Source organism: Saccopteryx leptura, chromosome 3 (genome assembly GCF_036850995.1).
Source record: "Saccopteryx leptura isolate mSacLep1 chromosome 3, mSacLep1_pri_phased_curated, whole genome shotgun sequence".
NCBI lineage: Eukaryota > Metazoa > Chordata > Mammalia > Chiroptera > Emballonuridae > Saccopteryx > Saccopteryx leptura.
Genome location: NC_089505.1, coordinates 27,321,220 through 27,336,609, shown reverse-complemented (window position 1 = coordinate 27,336,609; position 15,390 = coordinate 27,321,220). Strand labels below are relative to the sequence as shown.

General features: G+C 43.3%; 1 pseudogene; it reads left to right on the top strand.

Annotated features, from left to right (window-relative positions):
- The first annotated feature begins 49 nt into the window (after positions 1-49).
- LOC136398137 (phospholipid hydroperoxide glutathione peroxidase pseudogene) overlaps positions 50-15,390 on the top strand; it is a 34,704-nt pseudogene continuing 19,363 nt past the window's right edge.

The window sequence follows — 15,390 nt, the reverse complement described above, 5'->3', positions numbered from 1 at the left end:
GAGCCAGCAGTGGTGAGAGGCCGGGACTGAGGCTGGGGCCTGGGCTGCAATGCCTGTGGAGCAGAAGGCAACAGCGGCCCGGGGCTTAAGCATGGCAGCAGAAGCTGATGTTTTCAGTTCATCTTTGGAGGATGAGGAGAATTGGGCTGGAGTTGCAATCTGCAGTCCAGAAGGTGAGAGCCCAGCAGCAAGGAGTACCTACTATGCCCTGGGTAGGTTTATGATTTTGGGACATAGGGGTGGATGCCATCATGCTCTCCAGAGCAGAGATGGAAATGCTGATTGCCATTGCCACGTGCTCCTCTTTGGGACAGTGTAAGACCTGCCAGGACGGCACGAATGAGGGGGGTGGCTGAGGCCCCATGTGTGTGGACTGATTCCTGGACTATGACCACAGTGGGCACTGGCTCCTTTGTTGGATGGACTTATGGATTTTGGACAATGTGAAATACCCTGATGGGGGTGGGGGGAGGCTTTGTTGGAGGCCCTCCTTCTGCCCAGGGAAGCTTTTCAAATGGCTAGAAAGAAGGCAGAGGACATTTTGTGCTTTTGGCAAAGTGCTCAGAGACTGGTGAAACGTACCTTTGTAATTGTTGAAATTGTATGATTTGTCATGTTGTTGTACTTTGTATAATGTGCCTAATTTCCTTGTGCAGGAATACCAGTGCTTTAGATTGTGAAGCGAGCAAAAGGGGTGGAATGTTGGTCAGGTAAGTTTGTAAATATGATATATATGTTTGCTTGCTTATAGTTTGCATTGCACCCTTTCTCTTTCTCCTGAGGTCTAAGGGGCACCAGGAGACTTGCAACCAGGGGAGCAGTGGGCAGCGGCAGCTCCGCCTGGGCTAACCCCTGAACCTGTCACCAAAGCCCCCTTTTCTCTGACTTCCCAGTGAGCCCAGGCAGCCCCACCCAGGCCCACTTCTTTTCTGCAACATTTCTAGGGAGCCAAAGCAGCGCACCGAGGCTCTCCTGGTGCTTCTATCCTAAGCCCTTCCTGGTTTCACTGTCCCCAGCTTTAATAAAGTTCCTCTCAAAATCACCTGGGCTCACGTTGTGAATTCTTTCCTGCCTGAAGTCAGGAACCCACACTCTACCAGCCCGCCCTCGGTGGACCCGCTCTGGGCCAGGTCCCCTTTCCAGTAACTGTGAGTTTTTAAAAACCCAAAAGAACCAATGTAGGGTGAGGGGTGGATAATTCCGAGGCCAAGTGCAAATTGAAGTGCTGCTCAGAAACAAGGCTACTGTTTGTAGTCCACACTCAACACAGCCTACAGGAGGGAAGTTAATTAGCAGCTATTTGAATGAGAGAGACTGGGTGTGCAGCAAAAACTGTATCTGTGTCTCCTGGCACTGTGTATTCCCTTCCCCTCTTCTCTAGGGCAGAAATATCTGCCAGCTTCCCTTTAAAGGAGGCAGATTGAAAAGTTTGCAGTGCGCAGTCAGGGTAGCTCAGTTGGTTAAAGCTTTGTCCTGCAGTTTGGAGGTTTGATCAGTTTGATCCCCAGTTAGGTACATACAGGACAGACCGATGTCCCTGTCTCTCTCTTTCCTTTCCTCTCTTGCTGAAATCAATCAATAATTTCTTTTTTCAGTGTGGCATTCAGTTCTAAATTCTGAAATTCTATAAATTATAACCAAACTCCCCTGCGCTCTCACTCATCCATGCCTCCACACTGCCCCTTTCTTAGAAATATATTTGTCATGACATGTATCATTCATAAATGTATAAGCACTGAAATTGAGGTAAGCATTACCCAAAGAGAACTGCACTGAGACAAGTGCCAGTCATTCCATTAATATCAAATACATATTCAATATTTTGCAAAGTCTTCTAGTAGATGGCTTGTCTTTGGGCACTGTCTATAATAGATGCCACATACAAGATAGTGAATGTGACACATTTTTAATTACCTGACTGCTAATAACCTTTCTCAATATTCTTCTAGCTTGCTGCCTTCCTACTGTAGAGGTTCTAAAAGCCCAGTACTCATTTTCCCAATATGCACAGTAGTTAGGCATAGTCATATGACACAGCTCCAGCCAATAAGACATAAGCAGAAGTCTTCCTGTGTGTGCGCTTGCATGTGCAACAGATGCAACAGAAGAGCCTGTGAGCCTTGCCCCTTCCCCAGTCTGCCTGCCTTAATTTGACACGTGCTGCCTGACTCTGCAGCAGTCATCTTGCAGTCACGAGACAACACTCACGGCTGAGGGTGAAAAGCCACCAGTCAAATGGAAGAACAGAAAGGTAAGCCAGAGGTGTTGACATTAGCATCCACCCGCTGAACCAATGTCTGCAACCACCTACCTCTAGGCTTTGTTATGTAACAGAAAAATAAAGTCCTATTGATTTAAGCCACAACCAGTTTGGTTTTCTGTTAATTGAACTGAAACTTTTTCTCACTCAGTGCCAGACCAACCTGAATAAATTCTCTTTCAGAGAGCTAGAATAGAAACCACTATGGAAGCAGAGATGGCTGGGGGCAAGGCGGAAAAGAAAAAGGAAGAAACAACCAACTCAAGAATAGAAAGTAGAACACTAGAATAGCAAGCAAAAAATATTCCTGTGTGTGTGTGTGGGGGGGGGGGGGGGGAGGGACAACAAGAAGGACAGATCTTGGAGCTGCAGCTGTATCCAGGGGCTTGGTAGCACTTTGTATCCCCTGAATGGTGTTCTGTCACTGTGGCCCCTGAGGACCAGCTCACTGGTGAGTGTTTCCTCTTCTGACTTTCCCACACATCTGCACCAGAATCTCCTGCCACTAAAGGTAATCTGAGTGTCTCTGTCCCTTGCAACTAAAAGAGCCCACCTCGTATTGTCATTTCTAGCCATGTGTGGTTGGTCTCATAAAGAATAGCTACCATGTTCTTTTGGAAAACACTTCTCAACATCACATAAAACACTAGACGAGATAGACTGTTGCTAAAAAAAAAAAAAAGAACCAAGTATTGTAAAGAAGCAGGCAATTTGTCCTCACACCTCACACTTCCTCTTTCAGGGCTTCCTCCTCTCCCTGTACGTGCTTTCCTTCACCACACCAATGCCCAGGGCCATCTTGCTGCTTTTAGATACCCACAGTTCTCCTAGTTTAAAAACAGGAACTGCCCTAGTTCACAAAGCTTAAGGCTTCTCTCTATCTTGATTTTTGGTCAACATTTAAGTGCACAGTTCTGTAATCTGCAGGCAGATGCAAAAGGAAAAGGATTCTGGGTTCTCACCCTTTGGGCTGTAAATAAATTTCTCCACAGGGAAGACAAGACTGAAGTATCCAGCTTTACAACCCAGGAAATGTCTCCATTGTCCTGCAGTGGGTGGAGGTGGGGAATCTTCATTGCTCCTTGATATAAAACAACAACAACACACAACTCTGGGGCAGTAGAGCTCTCTGCAATTCTTATTAGATAATCACTCATTAATATTCATTTCCATGGTTGTTCTTTTAGCTTAGATCCTAAATGTCAGTAAAATTTGCTCAGAAAATTTAACCATGCAGAAACAAAAATTTTCTCTATAGCCCACAGTTCCCCAAGTTGAATCACAAGCCCACTGCCTCGATCACCACACATGCTGCTTAATTGATGCTACCTTCTTGATTCCTGTAGGTATTTGCATTTGGGACAGCTACCTTGCATCATCCTTTAATTAAAATTAACCTTTAATGATACCTGTCACCAAGCTGTCACAATCAATACTTTGATCAAAGAATGTATATGCGCTACCATACAGACCTTTAAAAAGGGAATTGAAATATGTTAAATTTGTATAAATGAAGAATTTATAATATATTTTTTTTGGAGTAGAACTCAAACCAAAATGAAAAGATAATTTCTTACGACTTACTATATACTTGGGAGAAAGTCTGTATCTCCCAAAATTCATATGTTAAATCCTAGCTTCCAATGTGATAGCGTTTGAGGCTGGGTCCTTTGAGAGGTGATTAAGTCGTGTAGTGAATCCTCTAGAATGGGATTCAAGTTCTTATAAAGGAGATTCCAGAGAGCTCCTTTACCCCTTCGCCAGATGAGGACACAGTAAGAAGAAGGTAGCTGTCTGTGAACCAGAAAGTGAACCATCCCCAGACAGCAAATCAGCTGGTACCTTGATCTTGGACTTAACAGCCTCTAAAACTATAAGAAATAAATGTCTGTTGTTTATAAACCACTGAGCCTATGGTATTGTATTATAGCAGCCTGAGCAGATTAAGATTCTATTTGAAATTATGTAGAAAAAAAATTTACCTACATGGAAATTTATTATGTGGATAAGTGTGTTTGTTCATCTATTCACAAAATCCTAACTAGTGGTTAGGAGTGAGCAAAACAGTCTTTTCTTTAGTCAGTCCATTATCAGATATTTTATGAGACACTGTTATTCATTATTTATTTATGTATGTATTTATTTATTTTTGGAGAGAGAACAAGAGAGAGACAGAGTGTAAGAGAGAGAGATGGGAAGGGACAGGAAGGGAGAAAGAGTTTGAGAAGCATCAATGTGTAGTTGCTTTAATTTTAGTTGTACATTGAGCTTCTCTTACTTACTTTGACCAGGACTGTACCAGTGTCTCCTTGCTCAAGCCAGAGACCTTAGGCTTTTTTTGCCAGTGATCTTTGGGTTCAAGCTGGTGGGCATTGGGATCATGTTAAGGTGACCAATTGTCCTCCTTTAGGGAAGACAGTCCTTCTTTTGTAAGTTCTGTCCTCCTATATGTCCTCCTTTTTGATATTGGAAGACTAATCTGTAAATGTCCGTATTCGATCGATGCAGAGTCGATCCATTGCGCGTGATGTGATGTATTTGTATTTGACATGATGATTCGTCAAGTCAGTGTGGCATACAGTGTGGTGAGATGCGATTATGAGATGCACCCGCTCCACATGGGAGACCTTGAGAGAGCGTGTGATATACCAAGCGCACAAATGGCTTTGTGTACTTCTTATTGAAACATGACATGGCACATGCAACATTGTAGACTCACGATTATTTCTTTCTCAGTGAATATTCAATCATAGACAGGTAAGCACAATTCATGTAAAATTCAATATGAAGAATACTTCTTGTTCAGATATTTCCAATATATTGTTACAAGATGATACATTGACAAAAAATATTCATTCAATGGAAATAATACTATCTAAATGAGTACTTTTTTCTTACAATTATTAAAAATTAATAAGCATGTAAGCATAATTACAATATAAAATATTAGAAATGTTTTTATTATGCATTTATCATATTATAGTGTATTATTGTTGCAATGAATAAAATGTTTCTTTTATTTACGATATTGTTTTCTTCCATTTATTTTTGTCCTCCTTTTCATTGTAAAAAAACTTGGTCACCTTAATCATGTGGACAATTCTCCCCATTCAAGCCAGCGGCCCCATAATAATGAGCCCAAGCTCAGAGCTAGCAACTTTGGGGCTTTGAACCAGTCACCTCAGTGTTCTGGATCTTCGCTTCAACCCCCGTGCCACTACCAGGAAGATTATGAGAGACAGTTTAGTACAATGATCAAGCAAGAGGCTTCTGAAGTTGGGCTGCTTGGATTCAATGTGTCTATCACTACTGAATGTTATCTTGGGGAGGTTACTTAACATCTCTGTGCCTCCATTTCATTACCTGTAAAGTGAAGATAGAATAATGTGTACCACACAGGATCACTGTGAAGGTTAACGATCATTATGAACAATGCTTAGCCCATGCCTGATAGTTTAAGCATATAAACATTAGCTGTATGTTATTATTTTCTAGATACTATCTGCCGCAGTGATTTAAAGAGTTTTTTCAGAAGGAATTGATGAGAGAGAGAGAGAGAGAGAGAGAGAGAGAGAGAGAGAGAGACTCAAAATAGCATTATACCTTTGTCTTGCAATAGAAGTTGTGCCAGCTTTAATAAGGACACAGAAGGGGTGGAGAGTAATCAGGAAGTTATTTGCAAAAGGTGCAGACCTTTGAACTAAATCTTGAAATCAGTTTCTACTCCCACCTTGGGCCCCTAGCAACCACCAGATAGCGGTGAAGGAAAGAAAAGAAAAAAATTTAACACTATGTCTTTTTCTATTGATGAATAAGAAACAACTATGCCTGACTAGGTGGTGGCGCAGTGGATAGAGCGTCGGACTGGGATGCAGAAGGACCCAGGTTCGAGATCCTGAGGACGCCAACTTGAGCGCGGGCTCATCTGGTGTGAGCAAAAAAAAAAAAAAAGCTCACCAACTTGGACCCAAGGTCGCTGACTCGAGCAAGGGGTTACTCGGTCTGCTGAAGGCCCACGGTCAAGGCACATATGAGAAAGCAATCAATGAACAACTAAGGTGTTGCAATGAAAAACTGATGATTGATGCTTCTCATCTCTCTCTGTTCCTGTCTGTCTGTCCCTGTCTATCCCTCTCTCTGACTCTTGCTCTGTCTCTGAAATAAATAAAAATAAAAAAATAAAAAAAAGAAACAACTACATCTTTGACAAAGAAATGCTTGCTGGCTTAGATTTTTTTTTTTTCTTTTTCATTTTTTTGAAGCTGGAAACAGGGAGAGAGAGTCAGACAGACTCCCGCATGCGCCCGACCGGGATCCACCCGGCACGCCCACCAGGGGCGACGCTCTGCCCACCAGGGGGCGATGCTCTGCCCATCCTGGGCGTCGCCATGTTGCGACCAGAGCCACTCTAGCGCCTGAGGCAGAGGCCACAGAGCCATCCCCAGCGCCCGGGCCATCTTTGCTCCAATGGAGCCTTGGCTGCGGGAGGGGAAGAGAGAGACAGAGAGGAAAGTGTGGCAGAGGGGTGGAGAAGCAAATGGGTGCTTCTCCTGTGTGCCCTGGCCGGGAATCGAACCCGGATCCTCCGCACGCTAGGCCGACGCTCTACCGCTGAGCCAACAGGCCAGTGCTGCTGGCTTAGATTTAATGATTGCAAATAACAAATCTGTTGGCATCATCAGCTTGCGTTTTCCACATTTTTGCCTTTTATAGCTCTGCACGTATAGACTCACAATCTCTGCATCTCCACCGCACCCCATTCTTAGTCATTCACATCAGGTTTAAGCATATTAGCAATCTGGTAGAAGACTGTAAGAAGAGCTTGCTTTTTAAAAACATTGAGTTATAATTGACATGTAACTATATTAATTTCAGGTGTACAACATAATGGCTCAATATTTGAACATATTGTAAAATGATCACCACAATAAATTTAGTTAACATCCATCCCCATACATAATTGCAATTTTTTTCCCTTGCGATTGAACTTTTAAGGTCTACTCTCTTAGCCATTTTTAAATAGGCAATGCAGTATTATTAGCTATAGCCACCGTGCTGCAAATTATACCGCCATGATTTATTTATTTTATAACTGGAAGTTGGTACCTTTGACTTCTTTATCCATTTTGTGTACTCCTCACCAATCTGTTCCCTGTATTTATACAGGAGCTTGCTTATTAAAATCTAGATATAATAAAGCCAACACTATCCCTTAGGCCAAAAGAGGAAGGAATATGTTTATTGTGACCTAAGGGTAGACATTAGCGTACTTTTTAAAAAAAAACTACATCAAAAGAAGAGGAATGGTTATGATGGACATGCAGAAAAAAATGTAGAGTTCAGGGATGCAAAATTGTTCAGTTTGTCTCCAGTGGAATCCCAGAAAGGATGTCCTTTCCTAATTGTACACATACCTAATTTCTTCTCCAGAGGGTACAGGGATTAATTAAGGGTGTGGGAAACCAGACCACCCATGTTCAAATCCCAGCCTCATTATTTCATAGCTTTGTCACTTTGGATAAGTTATGATACCACTCTGTGCCTCGCTCTTCTCTGTGAAATGTGGATAATAGTCATATTCACCTCGTAGGGCAGGGGTGAGAATTCAGGGAGTATGTGTAAGAGTATGATGCGGTGCCTGGTACAGAGAATATGCTTAAGGAATCATAGCTAATATTTCTCTTTTCTCAGCATCATCTGATCATGGTTTTATCCTCCTTCCTCTGGCCCTCAATTCTAACACACCATGTACCCAAGCCAGTGCCATTTTGATATTTCTGCTGTTAACTTGGCGTTATTTAGTGGGGGCTGAAGCTGAGACTCTGGTGGGTGGTGTTGGGTGAAACCACTTGCTACAGCTCCTCAGAGTGCATGAAACAAACGAGCCCTGGATGGTCAAAAAGTATTGGGGACTTGCTGACTGTCATGAACTGTTTAGGCGCCTTAAAGAGGTGGTAGAGGACCCACGCATGATAGACAGCAGGGCCAGGCCATGAGTGGGGCCTCATTCAATCAGTTTGGAGTCTTAATAGAACAATGAGTGACCTCCTCCTATAAGAAGGAATTCTACCATCAGGTCTTTGAGCTTGAACTGAAACACTGACTCTTCCTTGGGTCTTCAACCGGCCAGCCACCCTGCAGATTGTAGACTTGCCCAAATCCCTAACCACATGAGCCAATTCCTTAAAACCAACCTCTCTCCACACACAAATCTATTTGGTTCTATTATATGGGGAGTCCTGACGTATACAATCATGCTCAGAGTTTCACAAGTGTGAGGATCCACTCTAAACATTATGGTTGTCTCTTGTAATGTCTACCTCAACCTCCCCTGCTGATAGCAGTCATGGGTTTTGGGTAGACTGGACCTCAACTCTCACTCTAGGGCCACCTACATTATACAGGTCAATTTGCTTTACTCAAATTCTGACAACTTAAGTGTAAATCTCATCAAAAAACAATCTCTCAAATTGTCCAGAATAATGTTTTACCAACTATCCAAGCATTGTGGCCCAAACAAGTTGGCATATAAAATTAACCCATCACAACTACCCTGTTTGTTCTGCGAAAGTGAAAAGGATGCATTTTTTTTTTTATTGGTTAAGACAGACACTAAATACAAATAGAGGTTCCAAGCACTGTCTCAGGATAATACAATCAGTGCATGGATACACAGGTTTTTCCCACTCTCTCGTGTATTGGTTTATGGCATAGGCAGAACTGGGTCCTCCTATTTGCCTGGGAGTACAGTACTCTGAGTAGGTTGAAGAAGGAGATTGGGACTGACACAACCATTTCACAGAAGCAGGCCTGGCATAGTAAGAAAAGACCTGACTATCTAGCAACACAGTTGAACTTGGCCCCAGTGACCTTTGGAAGCAAAATATCAAGCAAAAAACAAATTAATATTCTCTGCTTCAGGAGGAAGATACCAGGACAGTTATCCCAGGCATTCTGCGGGTGATAACACAGAGAAATTGGAAATCTGAGACAGAGAAGAAATTAGGGAGGTGAATGGTGTCTTCATCTTGCCTTATAGGTCCTGAGCCCCATATCTGAGTGGGTGAGGGTGAAGAACCCCTCCCTACCCCAATCTGTAAGCCACTGTTGGCTGTGCTCAACCTCAGGGGGCGGAGATTCTGAGTTTTTGTCTTATTATATTAAAGTTTTCCACAAATCAGAAGGTTCATTATAAAATGATTATTGAAATGTGTTTGCATTAAATTTGTTATCCAGGTATTTCTTTCAGAAAAATGAATACAAAAACAGAAATAATCACTTGATGGTAAAATTTGTTCTTCTTTTCTCTGTCGAAAAATATTAGGGAGGTTTTTGAAGTAGAGCCTAGAGGTTTAAATAGCTATAGATCTGAGTTTCGTTTTTAGAAGGTGTTAAATTCTAACCATTACTTCATTATTACGTCAAAAGATTTGTTTTTTCAACTCTGTGGTTTAAAATGTATGTTGAAGTGTCAACACAGGGAGCTGGGCAGTTTGTTGAGCTATAATTGTGGTTTTTCACTACAACACTCACTGTGAACATTGCTTTAATCCAAATTTATGTGAATAAACTCTTTCAAATAGATTTAGAAACAAAAAAAATGGTTTGGGCATACAATTAATTTTTTTTCATACAATCTATTTTTAAAAGATGAAGATTTGTATTAACAATAAACATCTGTAAACCTAGTGCAGTTTTGAGGTTAAATGAAAAGAGCAAAACATCTAAAGAAGTTTTTAGCATCTATATTTGCCTCTAGCTACATATGGCCACTGAACCATTTTAAGGTGGCAAGTCCAATTTGAGACAAGCTGTAAGTGTAAGATACATATTAAACCCATGTTGGTCAAATAAGTGTGTAAAATATGATTTTTATGTTTGCTCGCTTATAGTTTGCATTGGGGGCTGGGCAGCACCAGGTAATTGTGGTCTGTGATGTTGCAAATTACGTTCCTGCTTGGGAAGAGCCATTGTTTTGCTAATGTTTGCTGGAGGAGAGGTCTTTGTGGGCCATCAGTCAAATAAGTATGTAAATATGATATATATGTTTGCTGGCTTATAGTTTGCATTGGGTGTGGGAGACAGGCTGTAAACTGGCAAAGTCATTATAGCCTAAGGCTTAGTTTTAAGAGTAAGTCTTTCCCACCCTTTTAGTAATAAGATCTTTTCAAAACTAAGCTTTTCCTCACACCCTTGACTGTTGCATGATGTGGGGTGGTGCACTTTTATGACAAATCCCATTTATGCCTCAGATAAGTGACTTTGTATCAGAGACTCCCTAATTTGTATATTGGCTTAAAGGTTTTGATTTCTACACAATAAAATGGGGCAGACTGGGGGCGCTCTCTCTCTCTCTCTCTCTCTCTCTCTCTCTCTCTGTTCCTGCTATTAGCATTTCAGAGGAGAAGCAGCCGAGATGGCGGTGTGCTGAAGGAGAAGCCAGTTTGTGCAGAGAGAAGGAGATGGGGAACAGAGGTGAATAAGGCTGGTGAGGTAGAAACCTTTGATTCTAGGAATACTTGGATAAATTAGTGGCTTTGGGAGCCCTGAATGGAAAGGGAAGTGTTTTCCCACTGTGTGTATTTCTCGCCTGCCAGGCACGAGCTAGGATGAAAGGTAATGGCCCACCAGTTCTTGGCTTCGTTGTTTCATTACCCTCTGTCTGAATCAAATGCGAACCTGCATGGGCCAGGCAGCTGTGATGGTGGCCGTGGCTACTGGCCTTACATGGGCCCAGGTAGTTTTTGTGGAAAAGAGGGAGAAGAAAGAGAAGAAGCAGAAAAGAGAGAAGCCATATTCGCAGAGAGGAGCAGAAGGAGGAGAGAGAATGCAGAGTGCTGAAAAAGAAGCCATTTTGCAGAGCGAGAGAAGGTGTGCAGATGGGGAACCAGAGGTGAGGGGCTTTGCAAGCTCTGCTGAGACTGGTGAGGCCTTTGATCAGAGGCTTTGTTGGTTCTTTTGTGTGTGTGTGTGTGTGTGACAGAGACAGAGAGAGGAACAGACAGACTGGAAGGGAGAGAGATGAGAAGCATCAATTCTTTATTGCAGCACCTTAGTTTCTCAGTGATTGCTTTCTCATATGTGCCTTGACTGAGAGGCTACAGCAGACTGAGTGACCCCTTGCTCAAGCCAGCGACCTTGGGTTCAAGATGGTGAGCCTTGCTCAAACCAGATGAGCCCACGCTCAAACTGGAGACCTCGGGGTTTCGAACCTGGGTCCTCTACATTCCAGTCCGACACTCTAACCACTGTGCCACCGCCTGGTCAGGCTGAGGCCTTTGATTATAGGAGAAACTGGAGAAGATTCTTCTGGTGGTGTGTAAATCCAGGAGCCGCCATTGTGGCCATTCACATGCAAGTTCCCACTGGATTCGGGCAGACAGTAAAGAAATGGCGGAATCGGAGGATGGTGGGCCATCCTATTTATTGGTGTCTCACCAAGATAGGCAAACCACAAAAGAAGACAAGGGAAAAGCAGAAAACCAGCTTTTCCCATGAAGGGCAAAGGATCAAGGGAAGCCCCTGCAATCATGATAGCAGGAACTGTGTGAGCAAGCTCCTGGTCTGTCCCACTTTATAGTGTAGAATACCAAAAACCCTTAATCCAATATACAAATAAGGAAGTCTCTGATACAAAGTCACTTATCTGAGGCATAATGGGATTCCTCATGAGAGTGCACCACCCAGATCATAGAATCAGTCAAGGGTGTGGGGAAAAGCTTAGTCTTAGAACTAAACCTTAGGCTACAACGACCTTGCCTGCTTATAGCCTGTCCCCCACCCCCAATATAAATCACAAGCGAGCAAATATATATATCATATTTACAAACTTATTTGACCAACATTGTGGAACCAGAGAATGTGTCAGTGGTTTGGGGAGCCCCGTGTGTGTTTGCTCGTCAGCCAGTGCAAGACTTTAATAAAGAAACCATTTTTTGACTCCACTGTTTCTTTACTGTCTGGCCAAATACAGTGAGAACCTGCATGTGCATGACCGGGATGGCAGCAGCCCCTGGCCCTACACCCCAGAAGACTTAGTAATAAGAAAAGTAAAACACATCACTACCGTTTTTTATATAAATTCATATGAATGATTACATTTTGAATATAACACAACAAATAGCATTATCAAGATCAATTTCACTTGTTTCTTGTTGGTTAAATAAGTTTGTAAACATGATTTTTGTTTGCTCGCTTATAGTTTGCACTGGGGGCTGGGCAATGCCAGATGCAGTGGTCTGTGAGGTTGCAGGTTGCCTTCCTGGTTGGGAGGGGCCATTCATGGTCTTGCTAATGTTTACTGGAAAAGAGAGTGTAAAGCCAGGAGGCAGAGCCAGGGCCACTACTATCAAAGGAGCCCAGCCCATGCAGGTTCGCATTGGATTCGGACAGTCGGTAAAGAAACAGCGGAGCCAAAAACTGGTGGGCCATAGTCTTTAATCCTAGCTTGCACCCAGCGGGCAAGTAAAATTACACACTGGGCTCCAAAACCCAATCACATTCAGTGCTCACAAAGCTACTGATTTATCCGAGTTTCCTAGATTCAAAGGTTTCTAGCTCACCAGCCTTATTCTCCTCAGTTCCCCATCTCCTTCCTTATCCCAGATACAAACTCTACACAAACTGGCATCTCACTCTGCACTCCGCCATCTTGGCTGCTTCTCCTGGCCTCCTCCACGTGGCCTTTCTCTGCTCACCTCTGCTCTCTCTTCTAATGATAATCTCAGGAACCAAGAGCCAAATCCCATTCTGCCCCCATTTTACAGTGTAGCTTCACAACCTTTAATCCAATATACAAAATAGGGAAGTCTCTAATACAAAGTCACTTCTCTGAGGCATGATTGGATTGTACCGCCCCACATCAAAAAGGGTGGGAAAGGCTTAATCCCAAAACCAAGCCCCAGGCTACAACAATCCTGCCTGCCCCCAACACACATTAATATCACCTGGGTGACGGCCTCCTTGTGTCATCTTTAACAAAGTGAGCATAATACATTTTATCTGCCCAACAGAGAGTCTGCCCCACCACCTAGAGGTGTGGGCAGATTACTTTTTATTTCCTCTCCCCGATCCTTTGCCCTCCATGGGAAAAGCAGGTTTTGTACTGTTGGGCAGATAAAATGTATTATGCTCACTTTGTTAAAGATGGAGGCCATCGCCCAGGTGATATTAATGTGTGTTTAGAATTCTTGTAGCCTGGGGCTTGGTTTTGGGATTAAGCCTTTCCCACCCTTTTTGATGTGGGGTGGTACAATCCAATCATGCCTCAGAGAAGTGACTCTACTGGAGACTTTCCTATTTTGTATATTGGATTAGAGGTTGTGAAGCTACAGTATAAAATGGGGGCAGAACGGAGTTTGGGCTCTTGGTTCCTGAGGTTAGCATGAGAGAGCGGAGAGAGTAGAGCCAGCAGCTAAAGGAGGCCACGTGGAGGAGGCCAGGAGAAGCAGCCAAGATGGCGGAGTGCTGAGTGAGATGCCAGTTTGTGTAGAGTTTGTATCTGGGATAAGGAAGGAGATGGGGAACTGAGGAGAATAAGGCTGGTGAGCTAGAAACCTTTGATTCTAGGAAACTCGGATAAGTCAGTGGCTTTGTGAGCACTGAGTGTGACTGGGTTTTGGAGCCCAGTGTGTATTTTTACTTGCCCGCTGGGTGCAAGCTAGGATTAAAGACTATGGCCCACCAGTTTTTGGCTCCATGGTTTCTTTACCGACTGTCTGAATCCAATGCGAACCTGCATGGGCCAGGCGGCTGCTGTGATAGTGGCCCTGGCCCTAGCTCCTGGCTTTACATGTACTTTTTCCATGGCTTGCCTGTCTTGGTGAGACACCAATAAACAGAATGGCCCACCATCCTTCCACTCCAGTGTTACTTTACTGTCTGCCCAAATTCAATGAGAACCTGCAGGTGAATGGCCACAATGGCGGCCGCGGCCCCTGGCCTTACATTACTTTATACTTTTTTATAGATAATATGACTACTAGAAATTAAAATGACATCTGTGACTCACTAAAATCTATTGAACTAGAATATGATGTCCTTCATTTTTGCCATTTTCTCTACATATCTATGGCCACCAGGTTTTTCTCAGGCTCTTTTTTGGTAACAGCCTGCCATTGGCCACCACATTCATCCCCAACTTATTCCATTATAGGGGAGGAAAAATAGTTTTCCTTCTATCTTTCTAAGCTCTTCTGGCTGGTCTAATAATTAAATTGGCATGAGAGAGATGAACAGGAGAAAATAACTCAATTTTTTACATATGAACTGTAAAGCCAGTAGTCACAGCCTCCATCACAGCCGCCTGGCCTATGCAGGTTTGCATTGGATTCGGACAGTCGGTAAAGAAACAATGGAGCCAAAAACTGATAGGCCATTTTCTTTCATTCTAGCTTGCACCCGGCGGGCAAGTAAAAATACACACTGGGCTCCAAAACCCACTCACATTCAGTGCTCACAAAGCCACTGACTTATCCGAGTTTCCTAGAATCAAAGTTTCTAGCTCACCAGCCTTATTCTCCTCAGTTCCCCATCTCCTTCCTTCTCTCTACACAAACTCTACACAAACTGGCATCTCACTCAGCACTCCGCCATCTTGGCTGCTTCTCCTGGCCACATGGCCTCTTTCTGCTGCTCTCTGCTCTGCTCCCTCTGCTCTCTCATGCTAATCATCCCAGGAACCAAGAGAGCAAGCTCCCGTTCTGCCCCTATTTTATAGTGTAGAAATCCAAACCTCTAATCCAATATACAAAATAAGGAAGTCTCTAATACAAAGTCACTTCTCTGAGGCATGATTGGATTGTACCACCCCACATCAAAAAGGGTGGGAAAGGCTTAATCCCAAAACCAAGCCCCAGGCTACAAGGATTCTCTACACATTAATATCACCTGGGCGATGGCCTCACGTGGGCAGCGCCATTTTTAACAAAGTGAGCATAATACATTTTATCTGCCCAACAGGTCCCATATTTTTAAAGAATCTCCATATGTTCATGTTGGGCAGATAAAATATATATTATGCTCACTTTGTTAAAGATGATGCTGCCCACGTGGAGGCCGTCGCCCAGGTGATATTAATGTGTGTTGAGAATCCTTGTAGCCTGGGGCTTGGTTTTGGGATTAAGCCTTTC